Source organism: Camelina sativa, chromosome 10 (genome assembly GCF_030686135.1).
Source record: "Camelina sativa cultivar CO46 ecotype springtype chromosome 10, ASM3068613v1".
NCBI classification, from domain to species: Eukaryota; Viridiplantae; Streptophyta; class Magnoliopsida; order Brassicales; family Brassicaceae; genus Camelina; species Camelina sativa.
This window is the reverse complement of record NC_141889.1, coordinates 23093181-23118646: the sequence shown is the minus strand read 5'-3', so window position 1 is coordinate 23118646 and position 25466 is coordinate 23093181. Positions and strand designations below refer to the sequence as shown.

The 25466-nt window shown below is 40.4% G+C and overlaps 2 non-coding genes across 2 annotated transcripts; both read left to right on the top strand.

Moving 5' to 3' along the window:
• Positions 1-10790: 10790 nt before the first annotated feature.
• Positions 10791-10897, top strand: LOC147937219 (small nucleolar RNA R71). Its single transcript, XR_015569712.1, has one exon. It is a non-coding gene; the product is annotated as a small nucleolar RNA R71 (small nucleolar RNA).
• Positions 10898-19584: 8687 nt separating this feature from the next.
• On the top strand, positions 19585-19691 carry LOC147937218 (small nucleolar RNA R71). The gene has a single exon (XR_015569734.1). It is a non-coding gene; the product is annotated as a small nucleolar RNA R71 (small nucleolar RNA).
• Positions 19692-25466: the final 5775 nt, after the last annotated feature.

The following is a 25466-nucleotide window of genomic DNA, read 5'->3' as shown; positions in this document are numbered from 1 at the left end:
CACTATGCTGATGAACTAATGCAAGACAAGTAATGAACAGAAAACTAAGTGAATGCAATGGAAATGAAACATGAATGAAACAAGACAATCACAAATCATAAACACAAGTTCTGGGGACGAACTCGAGCAGCACTCGACCGAGTGTAGGTCGAGTACAGGGTCGAGCTAGACTAAACGTGAAAACAGAGCAACACAAGAAAAACAGAGCAATGCAAAAACGAATCAAACAACAAGCAAGCAATGATATTTAGACTAAGATATTAATAAAAAAAGAAGGACTTGAGGAGGGATTCATGGGCTGAACTAATCTTTGTGGTTATCTAACTTGGTCAACAAATCTCAAGCAAACTTTGAGCTGATCTCTAGACATACTATTCTAAGACATGTTTAATCCACTCTCATGGCAAGAAACAATCAAACCTATGCATTTCTAGACTTATTCTCACAAAGTAAATAATCTACACAAGCAGGCATTAAGCAATACATCTCAAACCAAACAAGACTTCTAATCTCTTAGCAAGCCTAATGGTAAGCTCTAGATCTAGCCTTATCTATGCTCCTTAGACATTGGTGTGATGCTAAGATGCTTGAAATCAAACCCTACCTTCTCAGATATAGGGTCAGCATTAAGAACATCTAGCCTAGAAGAGATCTACAACAATCAAGCTTGACCAAATCAAATAAACCACAAGATCAACCCAGCCTAACCCATCCTCAAGGTCCTAAACAAACTACTCACAAGAACACATGGTGAAATAAGTCAAAAACCCAGAAAATATTGAAACTTGCATCATTAGAAAGATGAAACAGAGCTCTACAATATTGATGAAGAAATAAAACTTGAAATCTTAATATTTTGAAAGTTATGAAACAAACAAAATACAAGAATCTAGTCTTTCTTTCTTAAACAAGTACAAAATCTAAAATAAAAGAAAGTGCAAAAGGAATAAATCTAAAAAAGGTAAAAACTAGGTTTTAGACTCTCTAAAAAGCTGGACTCTTTGGTGGCTGCAGGTACAAGGGCCTTATATAGGAGATGAGGTGGAAGCCCTAAAAATACAAAAAGTCAAAGCAGTCAACGGCTCGGTCAACTCGACCAGTGCTCGGTCGAGTGGCTGGTCGAGCTGGCTTCTCTCGTGCATTCTCCACTCGGTCGAGTCCTTCTCAGCACACGGTCGAGTGTCTGGTCGAGTGTGCGGTTGAGTTGGACTCCGGACCTTGATTCTTCAGCCTTAACTCTCTTGTTTTCTCCTCAGGATTGCTTCACTTCTCCTTAGCATTGCTTCCATGCTCCTTAAGCTCCAAAATCACCTGTTTATGCATGAAAAGATACAAATGCAATGCAACTATACTCTAATGCATGATTAGTCCTAAAGCTACACAATAATGGCCTAAATGGATAGCAAAAGATGCAAAAGTTGTGAATAAACTAAGGGAAAACAAGGTAATATATATGAACATCAACACCCCAAACTTAGTCTTTGCTTGCCCTCAAGCAAATAATCAAGACAAAAGAAGGTAGGTGAGGTTTGAAAGTGGGATCTCAGCTCCTAAAGCTTGCAAATAGACTATCTAGAATCAATGTCCAAGTTACTAGTACTATGATGCAAGTTGAATGAGCTATACTTAAAGATTTTAGACAAGCATATCACAACCTTTACTGATTTGAGCCTTAGATGTCCACATGCATTCAAATCAACCATTTCCTTTAACATTCATTAATCAAGAACATGAATCAATTATATGCAATGCTTAAAATCATTTGGCTTGGCAATAAAAGGTTTAGAGACAATGATGGTCTCTCTTTAGAGTGGGGTTTATCAATATCAAGGTTCTCTCATAAAAAATGGATTGAGCTTTAGAAGAATGCTAAAGGTAAGAACACTTAGACACATACAAGAACAAAACCTTGTGAAACTGACTTTCTTTGTGGTGTATGAATGAATGATGTATGGAATGATGATGTATGGAATGAATAGAAGTCAGGGTGTTTCAATTTCCCTTATGCAGTTGCAGTATAAGAGGTGTCAATCCTATCTGAGTGATTGTGAACAATTAAGATGTGCATATGAGTCTAAGTCAAGCCAATTGTAAAGATTGTTTGTCACTAACAATCCTAAAATGAGATATGAAATGCAGAAGGTAAAAACAACTAGAACAGGATACTAAATGCAAACAGAACAAACAACTTGAAGCTATAATGAAACTAGAACAAAGATAGAAACTATGCTAATGAACTAATGCAAGACAAGTAATGAACAGGAAACTACGTGAATGCAATGGAAATGAAACAGGAATGAAACAAGACAATTACAAATCAAAAACACAAGTTCTGGGGATGAACTCGAGCATCACTCGACCGAGTGTAGGTCGAGTGGGTGGTCGAGCTAGACTTAAACGTGAAAACAGAGCAACACAAGAAAAACAGAGCAATGCTAAAACCAATCAAACAACAAGCAAGCAATGATATTTAGACTAAGATTTCAATAAACAAAGAAGGCCTTGAGGAGGGATTCATGGGCTGAGCTAATCATTGTGGTTATCTAACTTGGTCAACAAATCTCAAGCAAACATTGAGCTGATCTCTAGACATACTATTCTAATACATGTTTAATCCACTCTCATGGCAAGAAACAATCAAACCTATGCAATTCTAGACTTGTTCTCACAAAGAAAAGAATCTACACAAGCAGGCATTAAGCAATACATCTCAAACCAAACAAGACTCCTAATCTCTTAGCAAGCCTAATGGTAAGCTCTAGATCTAGCCTTATCTATGCTCCTTAGACATTGGTGTGATGCTAAGATGCTTGAAATCAAACCCTACCCTCTCAGATATAGGATCAGCATTAAGATCATCTAGCCTAGAAGAGATCTACAACAATCAAGCTTGACCAAATCAAACAAACCACAAGATCAACCCAGCCTAATCCATCCTCAAGGTCCTAAGCAAACTACTCACAAGAACACATGGTGAAATATGTCAAAAACCCAGAAAATAATGAAACTTGCATCATTAGAAAGATGAAACAGAGATCTACAATATTGATGAAGGAAATAAACTCGAAATCTTAATACTTTGAAAGTTATGAAACAAACAAAATATAAGAATCTAGTCTTTCTCTCTCAAACAAGTACAAGATCTAAAAATAAAATAAAAGTGCAAAAGGAATAATATCTAAAAAAGGTAAAAACTAGGTTTTAGACTCTCTAAAAAGCTGGATTCTTTTTGTGGCTGCAAGTACAAGGGCCTTATATAGGAGGTGAGGTGGAAGCCCTAAAAAATGCAAAAAGTCAAAGTGGTCAACGGCTCGGTCAACTCGACCAGTGCTCGGTCGAGTGGCTGGTCGAACTGGCTTCTCTCGTGCATTCTCCACTCGGTCGAGTCCTCCTCAGCACACGGTCGAGTGGTGGTCGAGTGGTGCGGTCGAGTTGGACTCCGGACCTTGATTCTACAGCCTTGACTTTCTTGTTTTCTCCTCAGGACAGCTTCACTTCTCCTCAGCATTGCTTCTATGCTCCTTAAGCTCCAAAATCACCTGTTTATGCATGAAAAGATGCAAATGCAATGCAACTATACTCTAATGCATGATTAGTCCTAAAGCTACACAATAATGGCCTAAATGGATAGCAAAAGATGCAAAAGTTGTGAATAAACTAAGGGAAAACAAGGTAAAATATATGAACATCAACACCCCCAAACTTAGTCTTTGCTTGCCCTCAAGCAAATAATCAAGACACAAGAAGGTAGGTGAGGTTTGAAAGTGGGATCTCAGCTCCTAAAGCTTGCAAATAGACTATCTAGAATCAATGTCCAAGTTACTAGTACTATGATGCAAGTTGAATGAGCTATACTTAAAGACTTTAGATAAGCATGTCACAACCTTCACTGATTTGAGCCTTAGACATCCACATGCATTCAAATCAACTATTTCCTTTAACATTCATTAATCAAGAACATGAATCAATTCTATGCAATGCTTAAACTCATTTGGCTTGGCAGTAAAAGGTTTAGAGACAATGATGGTCTCTTTTTAGAGTAGGGCTTATCAATATCAAGGTTCTCTCATAAAAAATGGATTGAGCTTTAGAAGAATGCTAAAGGTAAGAACACTTAGACACATACAAGAACAAAACCTTGTCTACCCAAAGGCACCCAAAGTGTTTATCCTATCAATCTAAACCCAATTGGTCCTAGTGCTACCCTTTAACTTCTTTTCTTCTTTTTCACCCTTTTCTCTTTTTGGTTTTAAAGTCTTAGGAGAGGTTTCTTATTTGATCTTTCTAGTGGAATGTGGGATTCATACTTATTTGCTATGGTTCTCTTTTCTTCTTATTCGTAAGACATATAAGCATTTTGCTAGACTTCTCTTTTCTTTCTTTCTTTTCTTTAACTAGAACCATCTTTAAACCACCTTATTCTTCCCATTCTTTCACTAGACTTTAAATTTTCTTAAACACATTCCTCTCCTAAAGACTCTAACCTTTTCTTTCTCTTTTTCCTCTTTTCTTTTCATAATAGCCAAGTCCCAAACCCAACAAGTGAACCACCTAGTCCTATCTAGTTTAAAAAATGCAAACTAGAACTACACAAGGCTTTACTCTTGTCAGTTCAAACCTAACACTTTCTACCAAACTCAATCCCAAAAATAGGCCTCACACACACAAGAAGAAACATGGCTTGAAAGAAGGTTTGGTTTAGGGGTAGGGGAACTGATTCTTAATGAGGAAATCAGCTACTTGGATCAACAAGAGTGGTAAAAAGGAAGAAGATGATCCAAATATGTATGTGGTATCCATGAGTTTAAAGCATTGCACACATTGATAATTGAAAGTCAATATTAGGTTCTTATAAATAGGAAATGGTTTCAAATCTCAACATGCTTCAATTTAGACCAAATGCAATGTAGGAATTCAAGGCTTGGTTCAATCTTATTCTAACCACTCAACTAGCATCAAAGTACTATTAACTTGGGCATTGATCCTAGTCTAGTGAATAAACAAGCTAATAAGGGAATACTCATCATAGATCCCTAATGCAAGTACTATACAATCCTACATGAAACATGCTAAACAAGATCCTAATGTGCAGTGCAAACTACATGAACACTCTTTTTTTTATAAAGATTTTTGCAAAAATTTTCAAATTTTTAGGGTTTTTCTATGCTTTAGATGCTATGCAAGTATTAACATGATTATGCTAAAAATTTGAAATAAGAATCACAAAACACAATGTCAAATGCTATCTCAAACCCTACCCCAAACTTAAATCACACAGTCCCTGTGTGAAAGAAATTTGATTGAGGATTCAAGATGAAAAACAAAAAACAAAACACAATGTCAAATGTTATGATATCTACAAGGGAAGGTGATAGTGGTACCTTAGGGATTGTGGAAGTAGCTGTCCACATCCATCTGCATGCTATCATAGGAGTAGTTGGGGTCTTGTTGGTGACTTGGAGGTGGAGATTGGGGCAGCTCAACGATGGGAATCGACCGGGACTCGGTCGAGTACGTGCTCGAGTGGGGGGGTCGAGCTGGACCACGAGTCTTCTTTTCCTCTTCTATTTGGTCTCCCTTGCTTCCCTGATCATGAAAATACCAAAACAAAAATCAAAATACCTAAAACCTTAAACAATATGTACATGGATACCTTAGGGACTTCCTCCCTAGTGAGCTTGTTTAAAGTCACTAAGCTTGACTTTGGTATCCTTTTTAGGCTTGTGGAGCATCTTGGAGAAGCATTGTGAACTTCTCAGGTGTTTCTTTTTCTCCTAAATACTTCTTAACTCTCTGACCATTGACTGTGAACTCACTACCATCCTTGTTGAGAAGTGTGACAGCCCCATATGGTAGGATCTCCTTTATCTTAAAAGGGCCTCCCCATCTACTTTTCAACTTCCCAGGGAATAACTTGAGTCTTGAATTGTAAAAGCAAAGCTTGGTCTCCTGCCTGTAAGTCTTTGATGAGAATCTTCTTATCATGGAAGGCTTTAGTTCTTTCCTTGTAGATTTTGGAGTTTTCATAAGCTTCCAATCTGATTTCCTCAAGCTCATGCAGATCAAGGCTTCTCTTAGCTTGTGTTGTCTCAAGATCCAAGTTCAAAAGTTTGATTGCCCATAGGGCTTTGTACTCAACTTCAATTGGGAGATGGCAAGACTTGCCATAGACCAGTTGGAATGGGGTTCTTCCTATAGGTGTCTTGAAAGCTGTTCTATAGGCCCAAAGTGTTTCATCAAGTTTACTAGACCAATCCTTTCTTGTTGCTCCTACTATTCTTGATAGAATGGCCTTGATTTGTTTGTTTGACACTTCAACTTGTCCACTTGTTTGGGGATGGTAGGCTGTAGACACCTTGTGTTTGACTCCATACTTCCTTAGCATTCCCTCAAAGATCTTGTTAATGAAGCGTGCTCCTCCATCACTAATCACAGCTCTTGGAATTCCATACCTTGGGAAGATTATGGTCTTAAAAAGTTTAAGCACTACTTTGTGATCATTGGTAGGACTGGCAATAGCCTCTACCCACTTGGAGACATAGTCCACTGCCACTAATATGTAGACATTCCCATTTGAAGGAGGATTAAAAGGTCCCATGAAATCAATTCCCCACACATCAAATATCTCAACTTCCAGAATTGGGTTTTGGGGCATTTCATTCCTTCTTGTGATATTTCCCATTCTTTGGCAAGCATCACACTTTGTGATGAACTTGTGAGTATCTTTGAATAGTGTAGGCCACCATAGACCAGCTTGTAAGACTTTCTGGGCAGTTTTGAAAGTTGCAAAATGGCCTCCATAAGTGGAACCATGACAATGCCCTAGCACTCCTTCAACTTCATTTTCTGCTATGCACCTTCTAAACAACCCATCTGATCCCTTTTTGTATAAGTAAGATTCATCCCAATAGTACCCATTGATGTCCTTGAGGAGCTTTTTCTTCTTATAAGGGTCCATATCTGCTGGGACTTCTTCACACACCTTGTAATTGACTATGTCAGCATACCAAGGTAAATCTTCACTTTCAAGTGCCATCCACTCCTCCATCTCATCCTGCTCGATCGTGTGCCCAAACATACTCGATCGAGTGCACGCTCGAGTAGGCGGTCGAGTTGGAGGCCGAGTTGTCCCTATCAGCATCAGCTTCTCCTCAGGCATTGAATCATCGATTGGAATCTCCTCCTCTATCCTCATTCTGGACAAATGATCAGCTACTCCATTCTCAATCCCTTTTTTATCAACTATTTCCATGTCAAACTCTTGGAGAAGCATAATCCATCTTAGCAACCTTGGTTTTGTGTCCTTCTTTGAGTAGATGTGCCTCAAAGCAGCATGATCAGTGTACACAATTACTTTGGACCCTACTAAGTAGCTTCTGAATTTTTCAAAGGCAAAGACCACTGCTAGAAGCTCTTTCTCTGTTGTTGAATATCTTCCTTGAGTTTCATCCAAGGTCCTACTTGCATAGTGAATAACATGCAGCTTCTTATCTTTTTTCTGTCCCAGAACTGCCCCTACTGCAAAGTCTGAAGCATCACACATAATCTCAAATGGAAGATCCCAGTTTGGAGCTTGAACTATTGGGGCTGATATTAGAGCAGCCTTGATCTCCTTGAAAGCCTTCAAACAATCTTCATCAAAGTTGAACTCAGTCTCTTTGCAAAGCAACCTTGTCAATGGCCTAGCTATCTTTGAGAAATCCTTGATGAACCTTCTATAAAATCCACTATGACCAAGAAAGCTTCTTATGTCCTTAACTGTTTTTGGTGGTTGAAGTTGAACCATGACTTCAATTTTTGCTTTGTCAACCTCAATACCCTTCTCTGAAATCTTATGTCCAAGAACTATCCCTTCTTCAACCATGAAGTGACATTTTTCCCAATTTAGGACTAGATTTGTCTCCTCACATCTCTTTAAAACTCTGCATAGATTAGTAAGACAAGAAGAAAAGGAATCTCCATAGACAGAGAAATCATCCATAAAAACTTCAACCACATCCTCAATAAGATCAGAGAAGATTGACATCATGCACCTTTGAAAGGTAGCTGGAGCATTACATAATCCAAATGGCATCCTCCTATATGCAAAGATACCATATGGACATGTGAATGTTGTCTTCTCTTGATCATTGGGATGAATAGGAATTTGGAAAAATCCAGAATATCCATCTAAGAAACAGTAATGAGTATGATTGGCTAATCTTTCCAACATTTGATCAATAAATGGAAGAGGAAAATGATCTTTCCTAGTAGCAGAATTAAGCTTCCTATAGTCAATGCACATTCTATGTCCTGTTATGGTTCTAGTGGGAATTAACTCATCATGATCATTCTTTACTACAGTGATTCCTCCTTTTTTAGGGACACAGTGGACTGGTGAGACCCAAGTACTATCAGGGATAGGATAGATCACACCAGCTCCAAGCAATTTTAGAATCTCCTTTTTGACTACTTCCTTTAGGTTGGGATTAAGCCTTCTTTGAGGTTCAATACTAGAGTAGGATTCATTTTCAAGGTGGATTCTATGCATGCAAAGACTAGGTGAAATTCCTTTAATGTCATCCAAAGTATAACCAATAGCTTTTCTAAACTTCCTTAGCTCAACAACTAGCAAATCAAGCTCTTCCCTACTCAAGTTAGCATTTACTATCACAGGATAAGTAGAGTTCTCACCTAAAAAGACGTACCTTAGCCCAGAAGGGAGAGGTTTTAGCTCTACTTTTGGTGCGTTCAGTTCAGACCAGTCGTCTGCATGGGATTCGGAAGTGCACTCGGTCGAGTAGTGTTGGTGCTCGGCCGAGTGTGTGCTCGAGTGGGTGGTCGAGCTATCCGTATCTGCTGTTTGAACTGCCCAAACTTCCTCTCTTAATGCTGGTAACCCCTCAAAGACCTCTGGATGGTGTGATTCTTCACAGGAGTCCAATATATCTTCATATGCCTTAGTCTCTTCATGGATAAACCCTTCCTCTCCACTTTTGGTCAAAACAGTTCTAAGGTGATCTTGTTCTGCTAGCTCTTCCATCAATTCTCCTGATAAGTTGTCCAACTCTTCAACCCAAAAGATTTGTCCTCCAATTGTTGGTTTCATCATAGCCTTTACAATGTCAAATGTCATTTTGAGGTCTTCTCCCAAGTTGAGATCAATCTTCCCTTGTCTCACATCAATTATTGCTCCTGCTGTAGCTAGGAAAGGTCTCCCCAAGATCAAAGGATCTTTTGGTTCTTCATCCATTTCCAAGACTACAAAGTCTGTTGGGACTTCCACTGCTCCAACTCTAACTGGTAGATCTTCCAAAACACCATGTGGTAATCTTATTGATCTATCAGCTAGGATTAGGGAGATGTTGCATGGCTTATACCTTGTAAACCCTAGGCGCTTAGCAACTGATAGAGGCATTAGGCTCACTAAGGCTCCCAAATCACAAAGGCATCTATTGAAGGTTAAGGGCCCTATAGAGCAAGGTAGAGTAAAGGAACCAGGATCTCTTAGCTTTTGAGGGTTCACTTGCTTTTGGATTATGGCACTACACTCATGGCTGAGAATCACCATCCCTTGAACTTCCTTGATCCTTTCCATCACAGCATCTTTCAAGAATTTTTGGTAAGGAGGAATCATCACAAAGGAATCTATTAGAGGCATCCTAAGCTCAATCTCTCTAACTTGTTTGTTAAACAATGGCTTGTATTTTTCAACCATCTGTTTCTTAAATCTTCCTGGGAAAGGTAGTGGAGGCTTGTAAGGAGGAGGAATGAACCGGACTTCCTTTTCTTTGGAGGTAACTGGATTGATTTTCCCTTGAGAGTCAGCTCGATCGGGTACTCGACCACCTACTCGGTTGAGTGAGTGGTCGAGTGGTACGTCGAATTCAATGGTGTGTTCATCCTGAGTTTCTTCCTGTTGGAAACCCTCCCCTTCTTGAATTCCACTGTCCTCAGTGTTGGAATGTGCTCCTAGCCGTGTTGGTAAGACTCTCCCACTGCGAAGATTGATAGCATTGGCAAATTCAGTACTTTGTACAATGGTTGTGCCCTTGTTATGGTCATACTTTGATGCAAAAGCTTGGTTGATCTCCATAGTCACCATCCTGGATGTCAGTGTGTCATACTTGGCATGAAGTTCACTGTAAATATCATCTATCCTCTTGTTCAGCTCAGCAATCCTGTTTGTTGTCTCAATCTTGCCTTGTGTTTGCCCAATCAACAACTGTTGCATCATTGCTCTTAAGTCTTGTTACTGGCCATGGTTAGTTTGAAACCCTGGTGGGGGACACAATTGGGGCTGGAACACTTGGTGTTGCTGCTTGGGGATGTAGTTTTGTTGCTGTTGAGGTTGAGGAGGTGGATAGACCTGGTCTTGAGGGTTGGCCACATTGGTGCTCCTATAAGAGAGGTTGTTGTTCTTGAAACCTCCTTGGTTGTAGCCTTTGAATCCTCCCTGGTTCTGCATGTAGCACAACTCAGCAAATTCAGGCTCCCCCTCTTGAACTGGAGCTTCCTCTTCACCTATGAAGTGAATGGACTTGGATTGGCTGAGGAGGATCTTGTCAAGCTTCTCATTGACCATCTTCAAATCCTTCTTATACTTGTCCTCTTGATCAGTTGAAGAGCTCCTTATGGTCCTATCATAGTCCTCATTATAATTGCCATCAGATTGAGCAAGATTCTTAACTAACTCCCATCCTTCTTCCACATTCTTGTTGAGGAAGTTGCCATTAGAGGTTGTGTCAAGAAGCATTCTTATCTTGGGAAGCACTCCTCTATACAAGGTGCTTAGAAGTGACTCATTGCTGAAACCATGGTGAGGACACTGAGTTTGGAATCCTTTAAACCTCTCCCAAGCTTCACAAAAGCTCTCATTATTCCTTTGAGCAAACCCAGAAATCTCATTCCTCAGCCTAGCAGTCCTTGCATTGGAGAAGAACTTGGCCAGAAAAGCTTTCTTGCATGCATCCCATGTGGTGATAGCTCCAGTAGGTAGAGTCTTCTCCCAAAGGTGAGCTTTGTCTCCAAGAGAAAATGGGAAGAGTCTTAATTTGAATCCATCTTCACTCACTCCATTGATCTTAGTGAGTCCACATATTCTGTCAAACTCATCAAGGTGATCTAGTGGATCCTCCATTGGCAACCCATGAAACTTGTTTGCTTGTATCATTGAGATCAATCCACTCTTGATCTCAAAGTTATTGTTTGCTACTGAAGGTGGCACAATTCCAGCCCTTTGGTTGTGAGTATTGGGTGCATCTCCTGCACCAATGTGCCTTGGTCTTTGCTCATGGATAGCTTGTTGCTCCATGATGTCTTGACCTTGTTTTGTTGAACTACTCTTCCTTGCTTATGTCTCAAACCCTTTTGTAGCCTGTGGATGTTGTCAATAGGCTGTTGAAGACTATCTTTGCCTTTTGACCTTGTGTGCATCAACAAACTCTACTACGGACTCGAACAGATACACGGTCGAGCGCAGGCTCGAGTGGGTGGTCGAGTCGACTGGGAAGTTATGGCTAATTTGATCCGTTTTCTGGCTCGATCAAGTGCTCGATCACAGCTCGGTCGAGTGGTGGTCGAGTAGGTGGTCGAGTGGGTACCTGAATCACAAAACAGCCAAGCAAAGGAAGATTCGAGTTCAGTAACTGAACAAGTGTGTAAAACGAACTTAATCTTAGACTAATAGGGATCCTAAATGTCACAAAACACACTCAAATGGGCAACGACGCCAAATTGAAACTGACTTTCTTTGTGGTGTATGAATGAATGATGTATGGAATGATGATGTATGGAATGAATAGAAGTCAGGGTATCTCAATTCCCCTTATGCAGTTGCAGTATAAGAGGTGTCAATCCTATCTGAGTGATTGTGAACAATTAAGATGTGCATATGAGTCTGAGTCAAGCCAATTGTAAAGATTGTTTGTCACTAACAATCCTAAAATGAGATAGAAATGCAGAAGGTAAAAACAACTAGAACAGGATACTAAATGCAAACAGAACAAACAACTTGAAGCTATAATGAAACTAGAACAAAGATAGAAACTATGCTAATGAACTAATGCAAGACAAGTAATGAACAGGAAACTACGTGAATGCAATGGAAATGAAACAGGAATGAAACAAGACAATTACAAATCAAAAACACAAGTTCTGGGGATGAACTCGAGCATCACTCGACCGAGTGTAGGTCGAGTGGGTGGTCGAGCTAGACTTAAACGTGAAAACAGAGCAACACAAGAAAAACAGAGCAATGCTAAAACCAATCAAACAACAAGCAAGCAATGATATTTAGACTAAGATTTCAATAAACAAAGAAGGCCTTGAGGAGGGATTCATGGGCTGAGCTAATCATTGTGGTTATCTAACTTGGTCAACAAATCTCAAGCAAACATTGAGCTGATCTCTAGACATACTATTCTAATACATGTTTAATCCACTCTCATGGCAAGAAACAATCAAACCTATGCAATTCTAGACTTGTTCTCACAAAGAAAAGAATCTACACAAGCAGGCATTAAGCAATACATCTCAAACCAAACAAGACTCCTAATCTCTTAGCAAGCCTAATGGTAAGCTCTAGATCTAGCCTTATCTATGCTCCTTAGACATTGGTGTGATGCTAAGATGCTTGAAATCAAACCCTACCCTCTCAGATATAGGATCAGCATTAAGATCATCTAGCCTAGAAGAGATCTACAACAATCAAGCTTGACCAAATCAAACAAACCACAAGATCAACCCAGCCTAACCCATCCTCAAGGTCCTAAGCAAACTACTCACAAGAACACATGGTGAAATATGTCAAAAACCCAGAAAATAGTGAAACTTGCATCATTAGAAAGATGAAACAGAGATCTACAATATTGATGAAGGAAATAAACTCGAAATCTTAATACTTTGAAAGTTATGAAACAAACAAAATATAAGAATCTAGTCTTTCTCTCTCAAACAAGTACAAGATCTAAAAATAAAATAAAAGTGCAAAAGGAATAATATCTAAAAAAGGTAAAAACTAGGTTTTAGACTCTCTAAAAAGCTGGATTCTTTTTGTGGCTGCAAGTACAAGGGCCTTATATAGGAGGTGAGGTGGAAGCCCTAAAAAATGCAAAAAGTCAAAGTGGTCAACGGCTCGATCAACTCGACCAGTGCTCGGTCGAGTGGCTGGTCGAGCTGGCTTCTCTCGTGCATTCTCCACTCGGTCGAGTCCTCCTCAGCACACGGTAGAGTGGTGGTCGAGTGGTGCGGTCGAGTTGGACTCCGGACCTTGATTCTACAGCCTTGACTCTCTTGTTTTCTCCTCATGACAGCTTCACTTCTCCTCAGCATTGCTTCTATGCTCCTTAAGCTCCAAAGTCACTTGTTTATGCATGAAAAGATGCAAATGCAATGCAACTATACTCTAATGCATGATTAGTCCTAAAGCTACACAATAATGGCCTAAATGGATAGCAAAAGATGCAAAAGTTTTGAATAAACTAAGGGAAAACAAGGTAAAATATATGAACATCACCTTGTCTACCCAAAGGCACCCAAAGTGTTTATCCTATCAATCTAAACCCAATTGATCCTAGTGCTACCCTTTAACTTCTTCTCTTCTCTTTCACCCTTTTCTCTTTTGGTTTTCAAGTCTTAGGAGATGTTTCTTATTTGATCTTTCTAGTGGGATGGGGGATTCTTACTTATTTGCTATGGTTCTCTTTTCTTCTTATTCTTAAGACATATAAGCATTTTGCTAAACTTCTCTTTTCTTTCTTTTCTTTTCTTTAATTAGAACCATTCTCAACATTTTTTACTTCCCATCCTTTCACTAGACTTTTACTTAAACAAATTATCCTCTTAAAGACTCAACCCTCTTTTCTTTCTCTTTTTCCTCTTTTCTTTTCATAACAACCAAGTCCCAAACCCAACAAGTGAACCACCTAGTCCTATCTAGTTTGAAAAATGAAAACTAGAACTACACAAGGCTTTACTCTTGTCAGTTCAAACCTAACACTTTCTACCAAGCTCAATCCCAAAAATAGGCCTCACACACACAAGAATAAACATGGCTTGAAAGAAGGTTTGGTTTAGGGGTAGGGGAACTGATTCTTAATGAGGAAATCAGCTACTTGGATCAACAAGAATGGTAAAAAAGGAAGAAGATGATCCAAATATGTATATGGTATCCATGAGTTTAAAACAATGCACACATTGATAATTGAAAGTCAATATTAGGTTCTTATAAATAGGAAATGGTTTCAAATCTCAACATGCTTCAATTTAGACCAAATGCAATGTAGGAATTCAAGGCTTGGTTCAATCTTATGCTTCTAACCACTCAACCAGCATCAAAGTACTATTAACTTGGGCATTGATCCTAGTCTAGTGAATAAACAAGCTAACAAGGGAATACTCATCATAGATCCCTAATGCAAATACTATACAATCCTACATGAAACATGCTAAACAAGATCCTAATGTGCAGTGCAAACTACATGAACACTCTTTTTTTATAAAGATTTTTGTAAAAATTTTCAAATTTTTAGGGTTTTTCTATGCCTTAGATGATATGCAAATACTAACATGATGATGCTAAAATTTTGAAATAAGAATCACAAAACACAATGTCAAATGCTATCTCAAACCCTCCCCCAAACTTAAATCACACAGTCCCTGTGTGAAAGAAATTTGATTGAGGATTCAAGATGAAAAACAAAAAACAAAACACAATGTCAAATGCATTGATATTTACAAGTGAAGGTGATAGTGGTACCTTAGGGATTGTGGAAGTAGTTGTCCACATTCATCTGCATGCTGTCATAGGAGTAGTTGGGGTCTTGCAGGTGACTTGGAGGTGGAGATTGGGGCATCTCGACGATGGAAATCGACCGGGACTCGGTCGAGTACGTGCTCGAGTGGGGGGGGGGGGGGTCGAGCTGGACCACGAGTGTCAATATTCTGACCTTGCTGCTGGTAGAACTGCTGGTAGAGTGCTGGATCCGTGAAGTATTGGGGTGGGATGGGAGGGTAACCTGGATATCCTGGATAAGCAGCTGGAGGTGGGAAGCCATAGGGTGTTTGGGCTGGAACTCGGCCGAGTACATTGGAGGTGCTCGGTCGAGTGGGTGCTCGAGTGACCCGGTCGAGTACCTTGAAAATGGTTGTTCTCGGGTACTTGAGCTCCTCTTACTCTGATTTGGCTCATACATTGAAGCCCTAGCTGGTTTCACAGGGTTCGCAACTCTAGAAAGTGCTCTAGTTGAGCTACTCCTCCTCAAAGGGCTTGATGGTGTAGGTGAAGAATTCCCACTCTTCAACTCAGCAATCTCCTTCTTTAAGCCCTTGATAGACTTAGCCATGTTGGTCACCTTCTTCTTCAGCTTATCAAACCTCTTCCCATGCCATTTGTTCCATTTTTGCAAAAGGGTTAATCTCTTGGTAGCCTCCCTCACTCCTCTACTATCTCTTGGGTTGAGCTCATAATCCTCAAAGTAAAATTGCTCCTCCCCATCAGCCATTTGCACATCTCCAGCTTCATCAACTCTAGGTTGAACTATCCCATCAAACAAATGCTCCTCAGCTAGCCAAAAGTCAATGTTGGCTCCTTCTTGAATGGTGGTGAGCTCTTGGTTAGGCAAAATCAGTTGCTTTTTCCCAAGTGTTGGAAGCTCAAAGTTGAAAATGTGATTCCCTTGATGCATCTCCTTGGCTAGGATGAGAGTAGAGGTGAGGTAGCTAGAGTCAATCCATCTTGGTGAAACCCTTTCTCCTCTAAGTGGAACCTTAGCAGCTTGTAGGATAGGAGTAATGATGCCTCCAATGGTTAGTGCTCCTCTTGATCCTTTATTCTCCAACTTGCCTACCCAACTTCTCAAGTAAATCATGTGGTCAATGAGCACCATTGCTAGGTCAGTCTCCACAGTGCTCCCAAGAATGATGGTACCATTTCTTGCTTGAAAGATGATTCCATTGAGAGCCAAATCAATCATCTTTAGCTCCCCCTCATTAATGTTCCTAGTTTCCTTCCTAGCAAAGAAGGTGTTGGCAAGAGCTTTGTGGAAGTACCTTAGGACTGGGCTCCTTATCCTTGAACTCTTGGAATTGGAGGATGAATAGAATTTGTTGTCCCCAATGGTTTCCCACACAACATAGAGGTCTTCTCTTGGAATCATCAAACTCCTATTGCTCCCAACCTCAAAACCAAACACATTGGCTATCTTCTTCATTGAAAATTCATACCTTTTCCCCTTGATTGTGAAAGCAATGTGACCAGCTCCAAACTCAGCATCCTTCCTTGCATATGTGTGCAGCTTGACTGTGGCTAGAAACTCACAACTCTCTTCTTTGTAGCCCTCCATGCAAAGCCCCATAAACTTAGTTAGGTTGCTCTTCTCAAAGAGATACTCCACATCTTCACCAGTGGCTAACTTCTCCATGGTTTCCTTGTGTGGATATCTAGTCCCTAAGAACTCCATTCTCATGAAAGCATCATAAAGTTGCCTCTTTGACAACCCACAAGACTCAGCTTCTCCATCATCCTCTAACTCTTCTTTTTCACTTTCTTCCTCACTCTCATTCTCACTCTCCTCTTGTTCAACCTCAACTGCTGGCCTCTTCCCTTTGGCCTTGTGTCTCCTCATGAACTCATTGAGAGTTGACTCCCTTTCCTCCTCACTTTCAGTCCTCTCAGGATCTTCCTCAACTCTCTCTCTCCTTGGACACGGCATCTGGCTCGACCGGATGCTCGAACCGCCACTCGGTTGAGTGCATGATCGAGTGGGGCGTCGAGTGGCTCTTCCAGCTTCTACTCTTGATTCAAGGCTAGCATCATGACGTTCCATGGAGTTTGCAGCGGTTTGTTGAGACTTCCTAGTGATCCTTGAAGACATTTTTTTCAAAAAGAACTGAAGGGGATAGACTCAAAGCTCAAAGTTAATAGGTTAGTGACCCAAAAACTTGAAAGAACTAAGCTTGAGCAAAAGATAAGCTATGAGAGAGACTTTAAAACTTGAATTCAATTGTTTTGAGCAAATGAGAGAATGTGAGAGGTATAATCTCGTGCAAAGTCTATATAAAGAAGCTAAGGGGACAAAGAGACAAGGGTGGAGCGTCCATACCTATTCAAATTTGAAATGGGAATCTTTGACCTGCTTTTTGCTGCCACTCGACCCCACACTCGACTGTACACGGTCGAGCACCTTGACCAAATTTTGAAATTTCAAAATTTTTCTTCTTGTTCTTCCCTCCACTTGATCGTTCTAGCGATTTGAAGATCAAATGGGCTTTAATTCCTTTCTAGCTCGGTCGAGTACCTCTCGTGGGCAGGTCGAGTGGACCTGCGAGTCTCCTTCTCCAAGTCTAAATCTCTCCTTACCCAACTACATTTTCACCTAAAGGCCTGTCCAACACAAACATAAAAGAAAACACATCAAAACTACAAGGAAAATAAACCATATTTACAAAGGATACCTTAGGGACTTCCTCCCTAGTGAGCTTGTTTAAAGTCACTAAGCTTGACTTTGGTGTCCTTTTTAGACTTGGTTTAGATACCAAGGAGGTGATGAAATCCTCCCTGGAACCTCTTGATCACTGTGAAGTTGATCCTTGATCTCCTCACCCTTAACACACATACCATATTTCTTCTTGATTTTGAGCCTTGGTCTTGCTTTCCTTAAAGACCTCTTGTTCAGCTTAACTTGGAGATCCTCAACCATACTAGTCAACTCTTGAACTGACCTCTTAAGCTTTTCCACAGAATCATCTTGAAAGGAGAGCTTAGCCTTTGGCGTTGCTTCACCACTTAAACCTTCTTGACCTCCTTTGTCCTTGATAGTAAAAGGTTGATCATCAATGGTAGGAAGGTTGGTTGGGTTATAGATGTTAAACTTCATGGCTATATCTTCAGCAATGTTCAAGGTCACAAGACCCTCTTTGACATCAATAACTGTTCCAACAGTGGCTAGGAATGGCCTTCCAAGAATGATTGGATCTTCAGGTTCCTTGTCCATCTCCAACACCACAAAATCAGTGTGAACCCTTGCCTTCCCTATCTTGACTGGGACATTCTCCAACCTTCCAACTATCTCCTTGTTTGACCCATCAGCTAGACATATATGAAGGTTGGTGGATTTGAAATTAGTTCTCCCAAGCTTTTGTGCTATGGAGTATGGCATCACACTTGTTGAAGCTCCTAAATCACAAAGGCATTGGTTGTAGTGGAGATAGCTAAGTGTGCAAGGCAGATAGAATGGTCATGGATCCTTAAGCTTGATTGGAATGATAACTCCTCCAAGGTCCTCAAGATCCTTCTCATCTTGAGCTTCAGCTTTCTTCTTTGACAAATCAAACAAAAAATCTTTGTAGAGAGGATATGGATCATACTGTTCCAAGGTAGGTCCTCTCTCTTCTTCTTGGTAAGCAATGGTGATCTCTTGTATGGCCAACACTTCCTCAACCACAACTTCTTCCTTTAAAACCCTCTCTTCTTCTTGTTGCTTAGCCATCATCTCCTTTCTCTCAATGATTTCCCTAAGCTCCTTAATCTTTTGTGCCTTGAAACATCCTGGGAATGGAAGAGGTGGCTTGTAAGCAGGAGGAATGTACTTAGCAGGCTTGACAGCTTCTGAGTCTGCAACTCGATCGACCACTCGAGCATGCACTCGGTCGAGTGGCTGTTCGAGTCCCTGGTCGAGTGCAATAGCGGACTCCAGTTGCTTTGCACAAACGTCACTTGGGGCTTCAGTAACTAATGAATTCCCCCAAACTTGGACTTCACTGTCCTCAGTGACTTCCTCATCAGAGATATGAATGGCTTTTGCAGTGAACTCCCTTGGATTTTGAACAGCTTTTCCAGGGAGTTGGTTGGGTTTAGGAGCTGAAGTAGAGGCAATGTTACTCTCCATATACTTCACTCTGGAATTGAGACCTTCAAACTTCATGTTCAGATCATTGTACTGTGATGTGAGCCTTTGATTCAATTCAGCAAACTGTTTGGCTTCCTCAATCTTGCCTTGTGTTTGCCCAATCAACAACTGTTGCATCATTGCTCTTAAGTCTTGTTCCTGGCCTTGGTTAGTCTGAAACCCTGGTGGGGGACACAATTGGGGCTGGAACACTTGATGTTGTTGCTTGGGGATGTAGTTTTGGTGCTGTGGTTGAGGCTGAGGAGGTGGATAGACTTGGTCTTGAGGGTTGGCCACATTGGTGCTCCTATAAGAGAGATTGTTGTTTTTGAAACCTCCTTGGTTGTAGCCTTTGAATCTTCCCTGGTTTTGCATGTAGCACAACTCAGCAAATTCAGGCTCCCCCTCTTGAGCTGGAGTTTCTTCTTCACCAATGAAGTGAATGGACTTGGACTGGCTGAGGAGTATCTTGTCAAGCTTCTCATTGACCATCTTCAAATCCTTCTTATACTTGTCCTCTTGATCAGTTGAGGAGCTCTTTATGGTCCTATCATAATCCTCATTATAATTGCCATCAGATTGAGCAAGATTCTCAAGTAATTCCCATCCTTCTTCCACATTCTTGTTGAGGAAGTTGCCATTAGAGGCTGTATCAAGAAGCATTCTTATCTTGGGAAGCACTCCTCTATACAAAGTGCTTAGAAGTGACTCATTGCTGAAGCCATGGTGAGGACACTGAGTTTGGAATCCTTTAAACCTCTCCCAAGCTTCACAAAAGCTCTCATTATTCCTTTGAGCAAACCCAGAAATTTCATTCCTCAACCTAGCAGTCCTTGCATTGGAGAAGAACTTGGCCAGAAAAGCTTTCTTGCATGCATCTCATGTGGTGATAGCTCTAGTAGGAAGAGTCTTCTCCCAAAGGTGAGCTTTGTCTCCAAGAGAAAATGGGAAGAGCCTTAACTTGAATCCATCTTCACTCACTCCATTGATCTTTGTGAGTCCACATATTCTGTCAAACTCATCAAAGTGATCTAGTGGATCCTCCATTGGCAACCCATGAAATTTGTTGGCTTGTATTATTGAGATCAATCCACTCTTGATCTCAAAGTTATTGTTTGCTACTGAAGGTGGCACAATTCCAGCCCTTTGGTTGTGGGTATTGGGTGCATCTCCTGCACCAATGTGCCTTGGTCTCTGCTCATGGATAGCTGGTTGCTCAATGGCTATTTAGATCCGGCTTCTGGCTCGATCAAGTGCTCGATCACAGCTCGGTCGAGTGGTGGTCGAGTAGGTGGTCGAGTGGGTACCTGAAACACAAAACAACCAAGCAAAGGAAGATTCGAGTTCAGTAACTTCACAAGTGTTTAAACGAACTTAATCTTAGACTAATATTGATCCTAAATGTCACAAAACAAACTCAAATGGGCAACGGCGCCAAATTGAAACTGACTCTTTTTGTGGTTGGGTGAATGATATATGGAATGATGATGTATGGAATGAATAGATGTCAGGGTGTTTCAATTCCCCTTATGCAATTGTAGTATAAGAGGTGTCAATCCAATCTGAGTGTTTGTGAACAATCAAGATGTGCATATGAGTCTAAGTCAAGCCAATTGTAAAGATTGTTTGTCACTAACAATCCTATAATGAGATATGAAATGCAGAAAGTAAAAACAACTAGAACAAGATACTAAATGCAAACAGAACAGACAAATTAAAGCTATAATGAAACTATAACAGAAATAGACACTATGCTGATGAACTAATGCAAGACAAGTAATGAACAGAAAACTAAGTGAATGCAATGGAAATGAAACAGGAATGAAACAAGACAATCACAAATCATAAACACAAGTTCTGGGGACGAACTCGAGCAGCACTCGACCGAGTGTAGGTCGAGTACAGGGTCGAGCTAGACTAAACGTGAAAACATAGCAACACAAGAAAAACAAAGCAATGCAAAAACGAATCAAACAACAAGCAAGCAATGATATTTAGACTAAGATATTAGTAAACAAAGAAGGCCTTGAGGAGGGATTCATGGGCTGAACTAATCATTGTGGTTATCTAACTTGGTCAACAAATCTCAAGCAAACTTTGAGCTGATCTCTAGACATACTATTCTAAGACATGTTTAATCCACTCTCATGGCAAGAAACAATCAAACCTATGCATTTCTAGACTTGTTCTCTCAAAGTAAAGAATCTACACAAGCAGACATTAAGCAATACATCTCAAACCAAACAAGACTTCTAATCTCTTAGCAAGCCTAATGGTAAGCTCTAGATCTAGCCTTATCTATGCTCCTTAGACATTGGTGTGATGCTAAGATGCTTGAAATCAAACCCTACCTTCTCAGATATAGGATCAGCATTAAGAACATCTAGCCTAGAAGAGATCTACAACAATCAAGCTTGACCAAATCAAATAAACCACAAGATCAACCCAGCCTAACCCATCCTCAAGGTCCTAAACAAACTACTCACAAGAACACATGGTGAAATAAGTCAAAAACCCAGAAAAATATTGAAACTTGCATCATTAGAAAGATGAAACAGAGATCTACAATATTGATGAAGAAATAAAACTCGAAATCTTAATATTTTGAAAGTTATGAAACAAACAAAATACAAGAATCTAGTTTTTCTTTCTTAAACAAGTACAAAATCTAAAATAAAAGAAAGTGCAAAAGGAATAAATCTAAAAAAGGTAAAAACTAGGTTTTAGACTCTCTAAAAAGCTGGACTCTTTGGTGGCTGCAGGTATAAGGGCCTTATATAGGAGATGAGGTGGAAGCCCTAAAAATACAAAAAGTTAAAGCAGTCAACGGCTCGGTCAACTCGACCAGTGCTCGGTCGAGTGGCTGGTCAAGCTGGCTTCTCTCGTGCATTCTCCACTCGGTCAAGTCCTTCTCAGCACACGGTCGAGTGTCTGGTCGAGTGTGCGGTCGAGTTGGACTCCGGACCTTGATTCTTCATCCTTAACTCTCTTGTTTTCTCCTCAGGATTGCTTCACTTCTCCTCAGCATTGCTTCCATGCTCCTTAAGCTCCAAAATCACCTGTTTATGCATGAAAAGATGCAAATACAATGTAACTATACTCTAATGCATGATTAGTCCTAAAGCTACACAATAATGGCCTAAATGGATAGCAAAAGATGTAAAAGTTGTGAATAAACTAAGGGAAAACAAGGTAAAATATATGAACATCAACTTTGTGGGTTGGGAGTGTGGTTGGTATATCGACTTCAGATGACGATCCGGGAGTGCGCTGTTGGGTTGCAACCCGAGAGATGAGTATTCTTCCTTATATATATTATGGCATGCGGGCTTAGGCCCGATGAGGAGCCAATAAAAACTCAAGGTTTAGGCCTACGAGTAAAGAAAAGTCCAAAAGTTGAGAACAAATATTGTCTGGAACGTGCGTCTATCGCCTAGATGTGACCTTTCGCATATCGGTCGGAAGAGTGCGGACCGTGGAGACGGTTGCACGGGAGTCCTTGGCTGATGTTTTGTTCGAGATTCGAGGACGAATCTAAATTGGTGGGAGAGAATTGTAACATCCGCAAACCAAATCCTGGTTTCGAATGTGCATCGATCGATGCTGGAGGAGCATTGGTCGATGCAGGTTCAGTTTCTGCGTTTTGACTTATGTTAAACGCTGCGTTTAGCGCAAAAGGGAAAAGGAAAACCCTTAAATCGTTCTTTTGTCTCATTAGTCGACCTTGGCCGCTTTTGAGAGAAACAAAAGAGAGAAAGAGAGTTCTTGGTGTTCTTGAGTGTTCATGGTGATTTCTTGGAGTTAGAAGTTGTTTCTGTAGAGATCTGTAGTTGGGATTGTTGTAGGACCTACCTAGGAGCGTTTTCTTCCTGTGTTTTGGTCAGATTTCTTATGTGGCAAAGGTAAGTGCATGATCATGGCTTATCTAAGCTGGAGATTCTCTGATCTCTTTGTTTATGTGTTGTTTGGCTTGTTAGAACATTTTTTAGGTTTGTGTGAGGGTTTCTTGTAGCTTGGGATCGAGTCTTGTGGTTGCAGGAACGAAGATCCAACGAGAAGCTTCGGGGAAAATGATGCTCGACATATGCATCGGTCAATGCACTTTGTGCGTCGGTCGATGCAAGTGAGAGGATAGCGCGATTTAACCTAAGAGCATCGGTCGATGCCATGTGGAGGTGTCGGTCGATGCAATTAGGGTTTTCGCGTGATGTCGAGCATGCGTCGGTCGATGCAATGGGAGCATCGGTCGATGCAAGCTTTGTGTCGGTTGATGTAGAGTCTAGTTTGTTTGTTTATTGTTGTTGATGGTTAGAGTATCTCTATTGCTTATGTGTATAGCCTAGTAGATGGGAGGATTGCCTTACTGAGTGTTTATAAAATATTCATGCATTGCAATTTGTGTTTGTGATGCAGGTAAAGGCAAAGTGTGATCGTGGAATCTAGGCAATGAAGAGGATGATGTTCTAGAGACTCGATTGGATGTTTTCTGATTATGCTAGGTTGCTAGAGTTGGGTCTGTAGAACAGTGCTAGGTTGCTGGTTCTATGTTTTTTGTTATTTGATTATGGATTATTGGAATATCTGGAATAATGGTTATTGGATGATTGGATATTTATTGATATCGTTATTTCCGCTGTTGAATGTATTTGTGGTTAGGTGGATAGTGGGTATGGGACTAATAGTTGAAGTTATTTATTATTATTATTATATTTATTATTTATTATTTTTTTTTTAAAAACGAGTTAGGTCGTTTCACAACCCTCCCAGTGTGTACAACTTCCGAAAACCGACATCGACGTTGGCAGTTTCCGACATAGCTAACCGCCGAAACTGCGATCTATCCCCTCCTTTAACCACTGCCGGCTTCGATCTCCCTCGAGCAAGGACAACTTCAAACCGGTCTGGTGGACACACAATTCGCGGCAGTTGCAGAGGCTGACAGCTCACCCAGACGAACTGCAACCAGAATACGCGACAGCCAACAAGATCCAAAAGGATCGAGCCATTAACCACATCGACGAAAAAGCACTTCCCACCACTCACCCTTTGGCTTCTACTATAGTTACAACGAGCCGTTGAAATGGAGGAGCCGAGAAGCTCCAGCGATAACCCATCGGCGTCCTCAAACCAGGGGCCCTTACACCAGATCTTCTTCTCCGCTTACCGGAGCCATAACTACACCAAAGAGAGAGAACCAAGCCACTACTGTCGGTAGAAGAGGACCCTTGCTCACTCTTGGATCTTCTTTGCAAGACCAACACCTGTAATTAAGCACAAATTACAAAAGAAAAATGTGGAAAAATGAGATCTACTTTTTTGTGAAGAGAATGAGAGAGAAGAGAGAGAACAGAGGAACGATTGTCCGAGAAAAAAAATTCTCTCTATATCATGTGGATATCACTCTCTTCTTCTTTGATATGATCATGAGACCATCCAAGATGACCCTTGAGTCTTGCTCAACACAAACGAAGTCACATATCAACTCTTCAAGCCAAAACACTATTTGGGATACATTCTTACCTCATCTAGAGCATATCTCGAGGTGGAATCAGTCCAATCAGAGTTCAGATGAAAGTGTTATTCATTTTACAACTTCGGTGAATTCATGGCTACGCGACTTCGACCTACGAGCATTGAAAGGAGGATTCCGACCAATCCAGAAGTATTCAAGCTATGAAACAAACCGTTCTGGAATCTTGATCCATCATGGAATCACTAAGAATTGGAATCACATTAAGAGAAATTCATATGTGAAAGATATGAATATTTCAAGTCAGTGAATCTGTCCTAGTCCCAGTTTCGCATATGAGCCAAAGATCGTGTTACACAGATCAACTCAACAACAATTTCGACACGAAATCACTTGGAGGATGTCAGATCTCTTATGTTTCCAGAAAGCCCAAGAACACAATATTTTGCCAACAAACTACAAGGTTAGGCCCCATTTTCCAAAGGAGGTCATAAGGTCCGATCTAGTTCTACACTTGAAAAGTTTTAGGTCCTATTGGTTTTGGAGCTTCCAGAATTATGTTTGGCAACCAGGAGTTGTTTTCTACTAAGCCCAAAATGAAGAAATGATACAGCCAATGTTGTTTCTCATCAGCAAATTGGATCAAGGTTTCAAAGAGAGTTAAAAGATCAAGGAGGTACTTAATGGGCTAATACAAGAGCTTATGGCAAAAGAGAGCATGGGAAATTATTTTGCGGATGATACCTATCAAGTCCAGCCCACTTTGAAGCTAATTCAAGTCCAAGAAAGCCCAAAATAATCACTTTATTTTGTGGTCCAAGAGGAGTGACGAAAATAGAGATACATGCACCAAAAGTCACTTTGGAAAAAGGGATACTTGCACCAATAGTTGAATCTTTATTCAACTATCTATCTTTAATGTTTTTAGTCTTCAAGAATAATAAGTACTTGGCTTTGTTACCAAGTTTTCTTTCATATATAAACTCATGTAAGATAATGAAATAATAAATCCAACTTTTTTATAAAACTTTTTCTTTTTTAGAGTGATTCTCTTCTGTTCTTTATGAACAAAACCGATTGATTGGTGTGATTCCAACAATCAAAACCGAATACTTGGTGTGATTCCAATA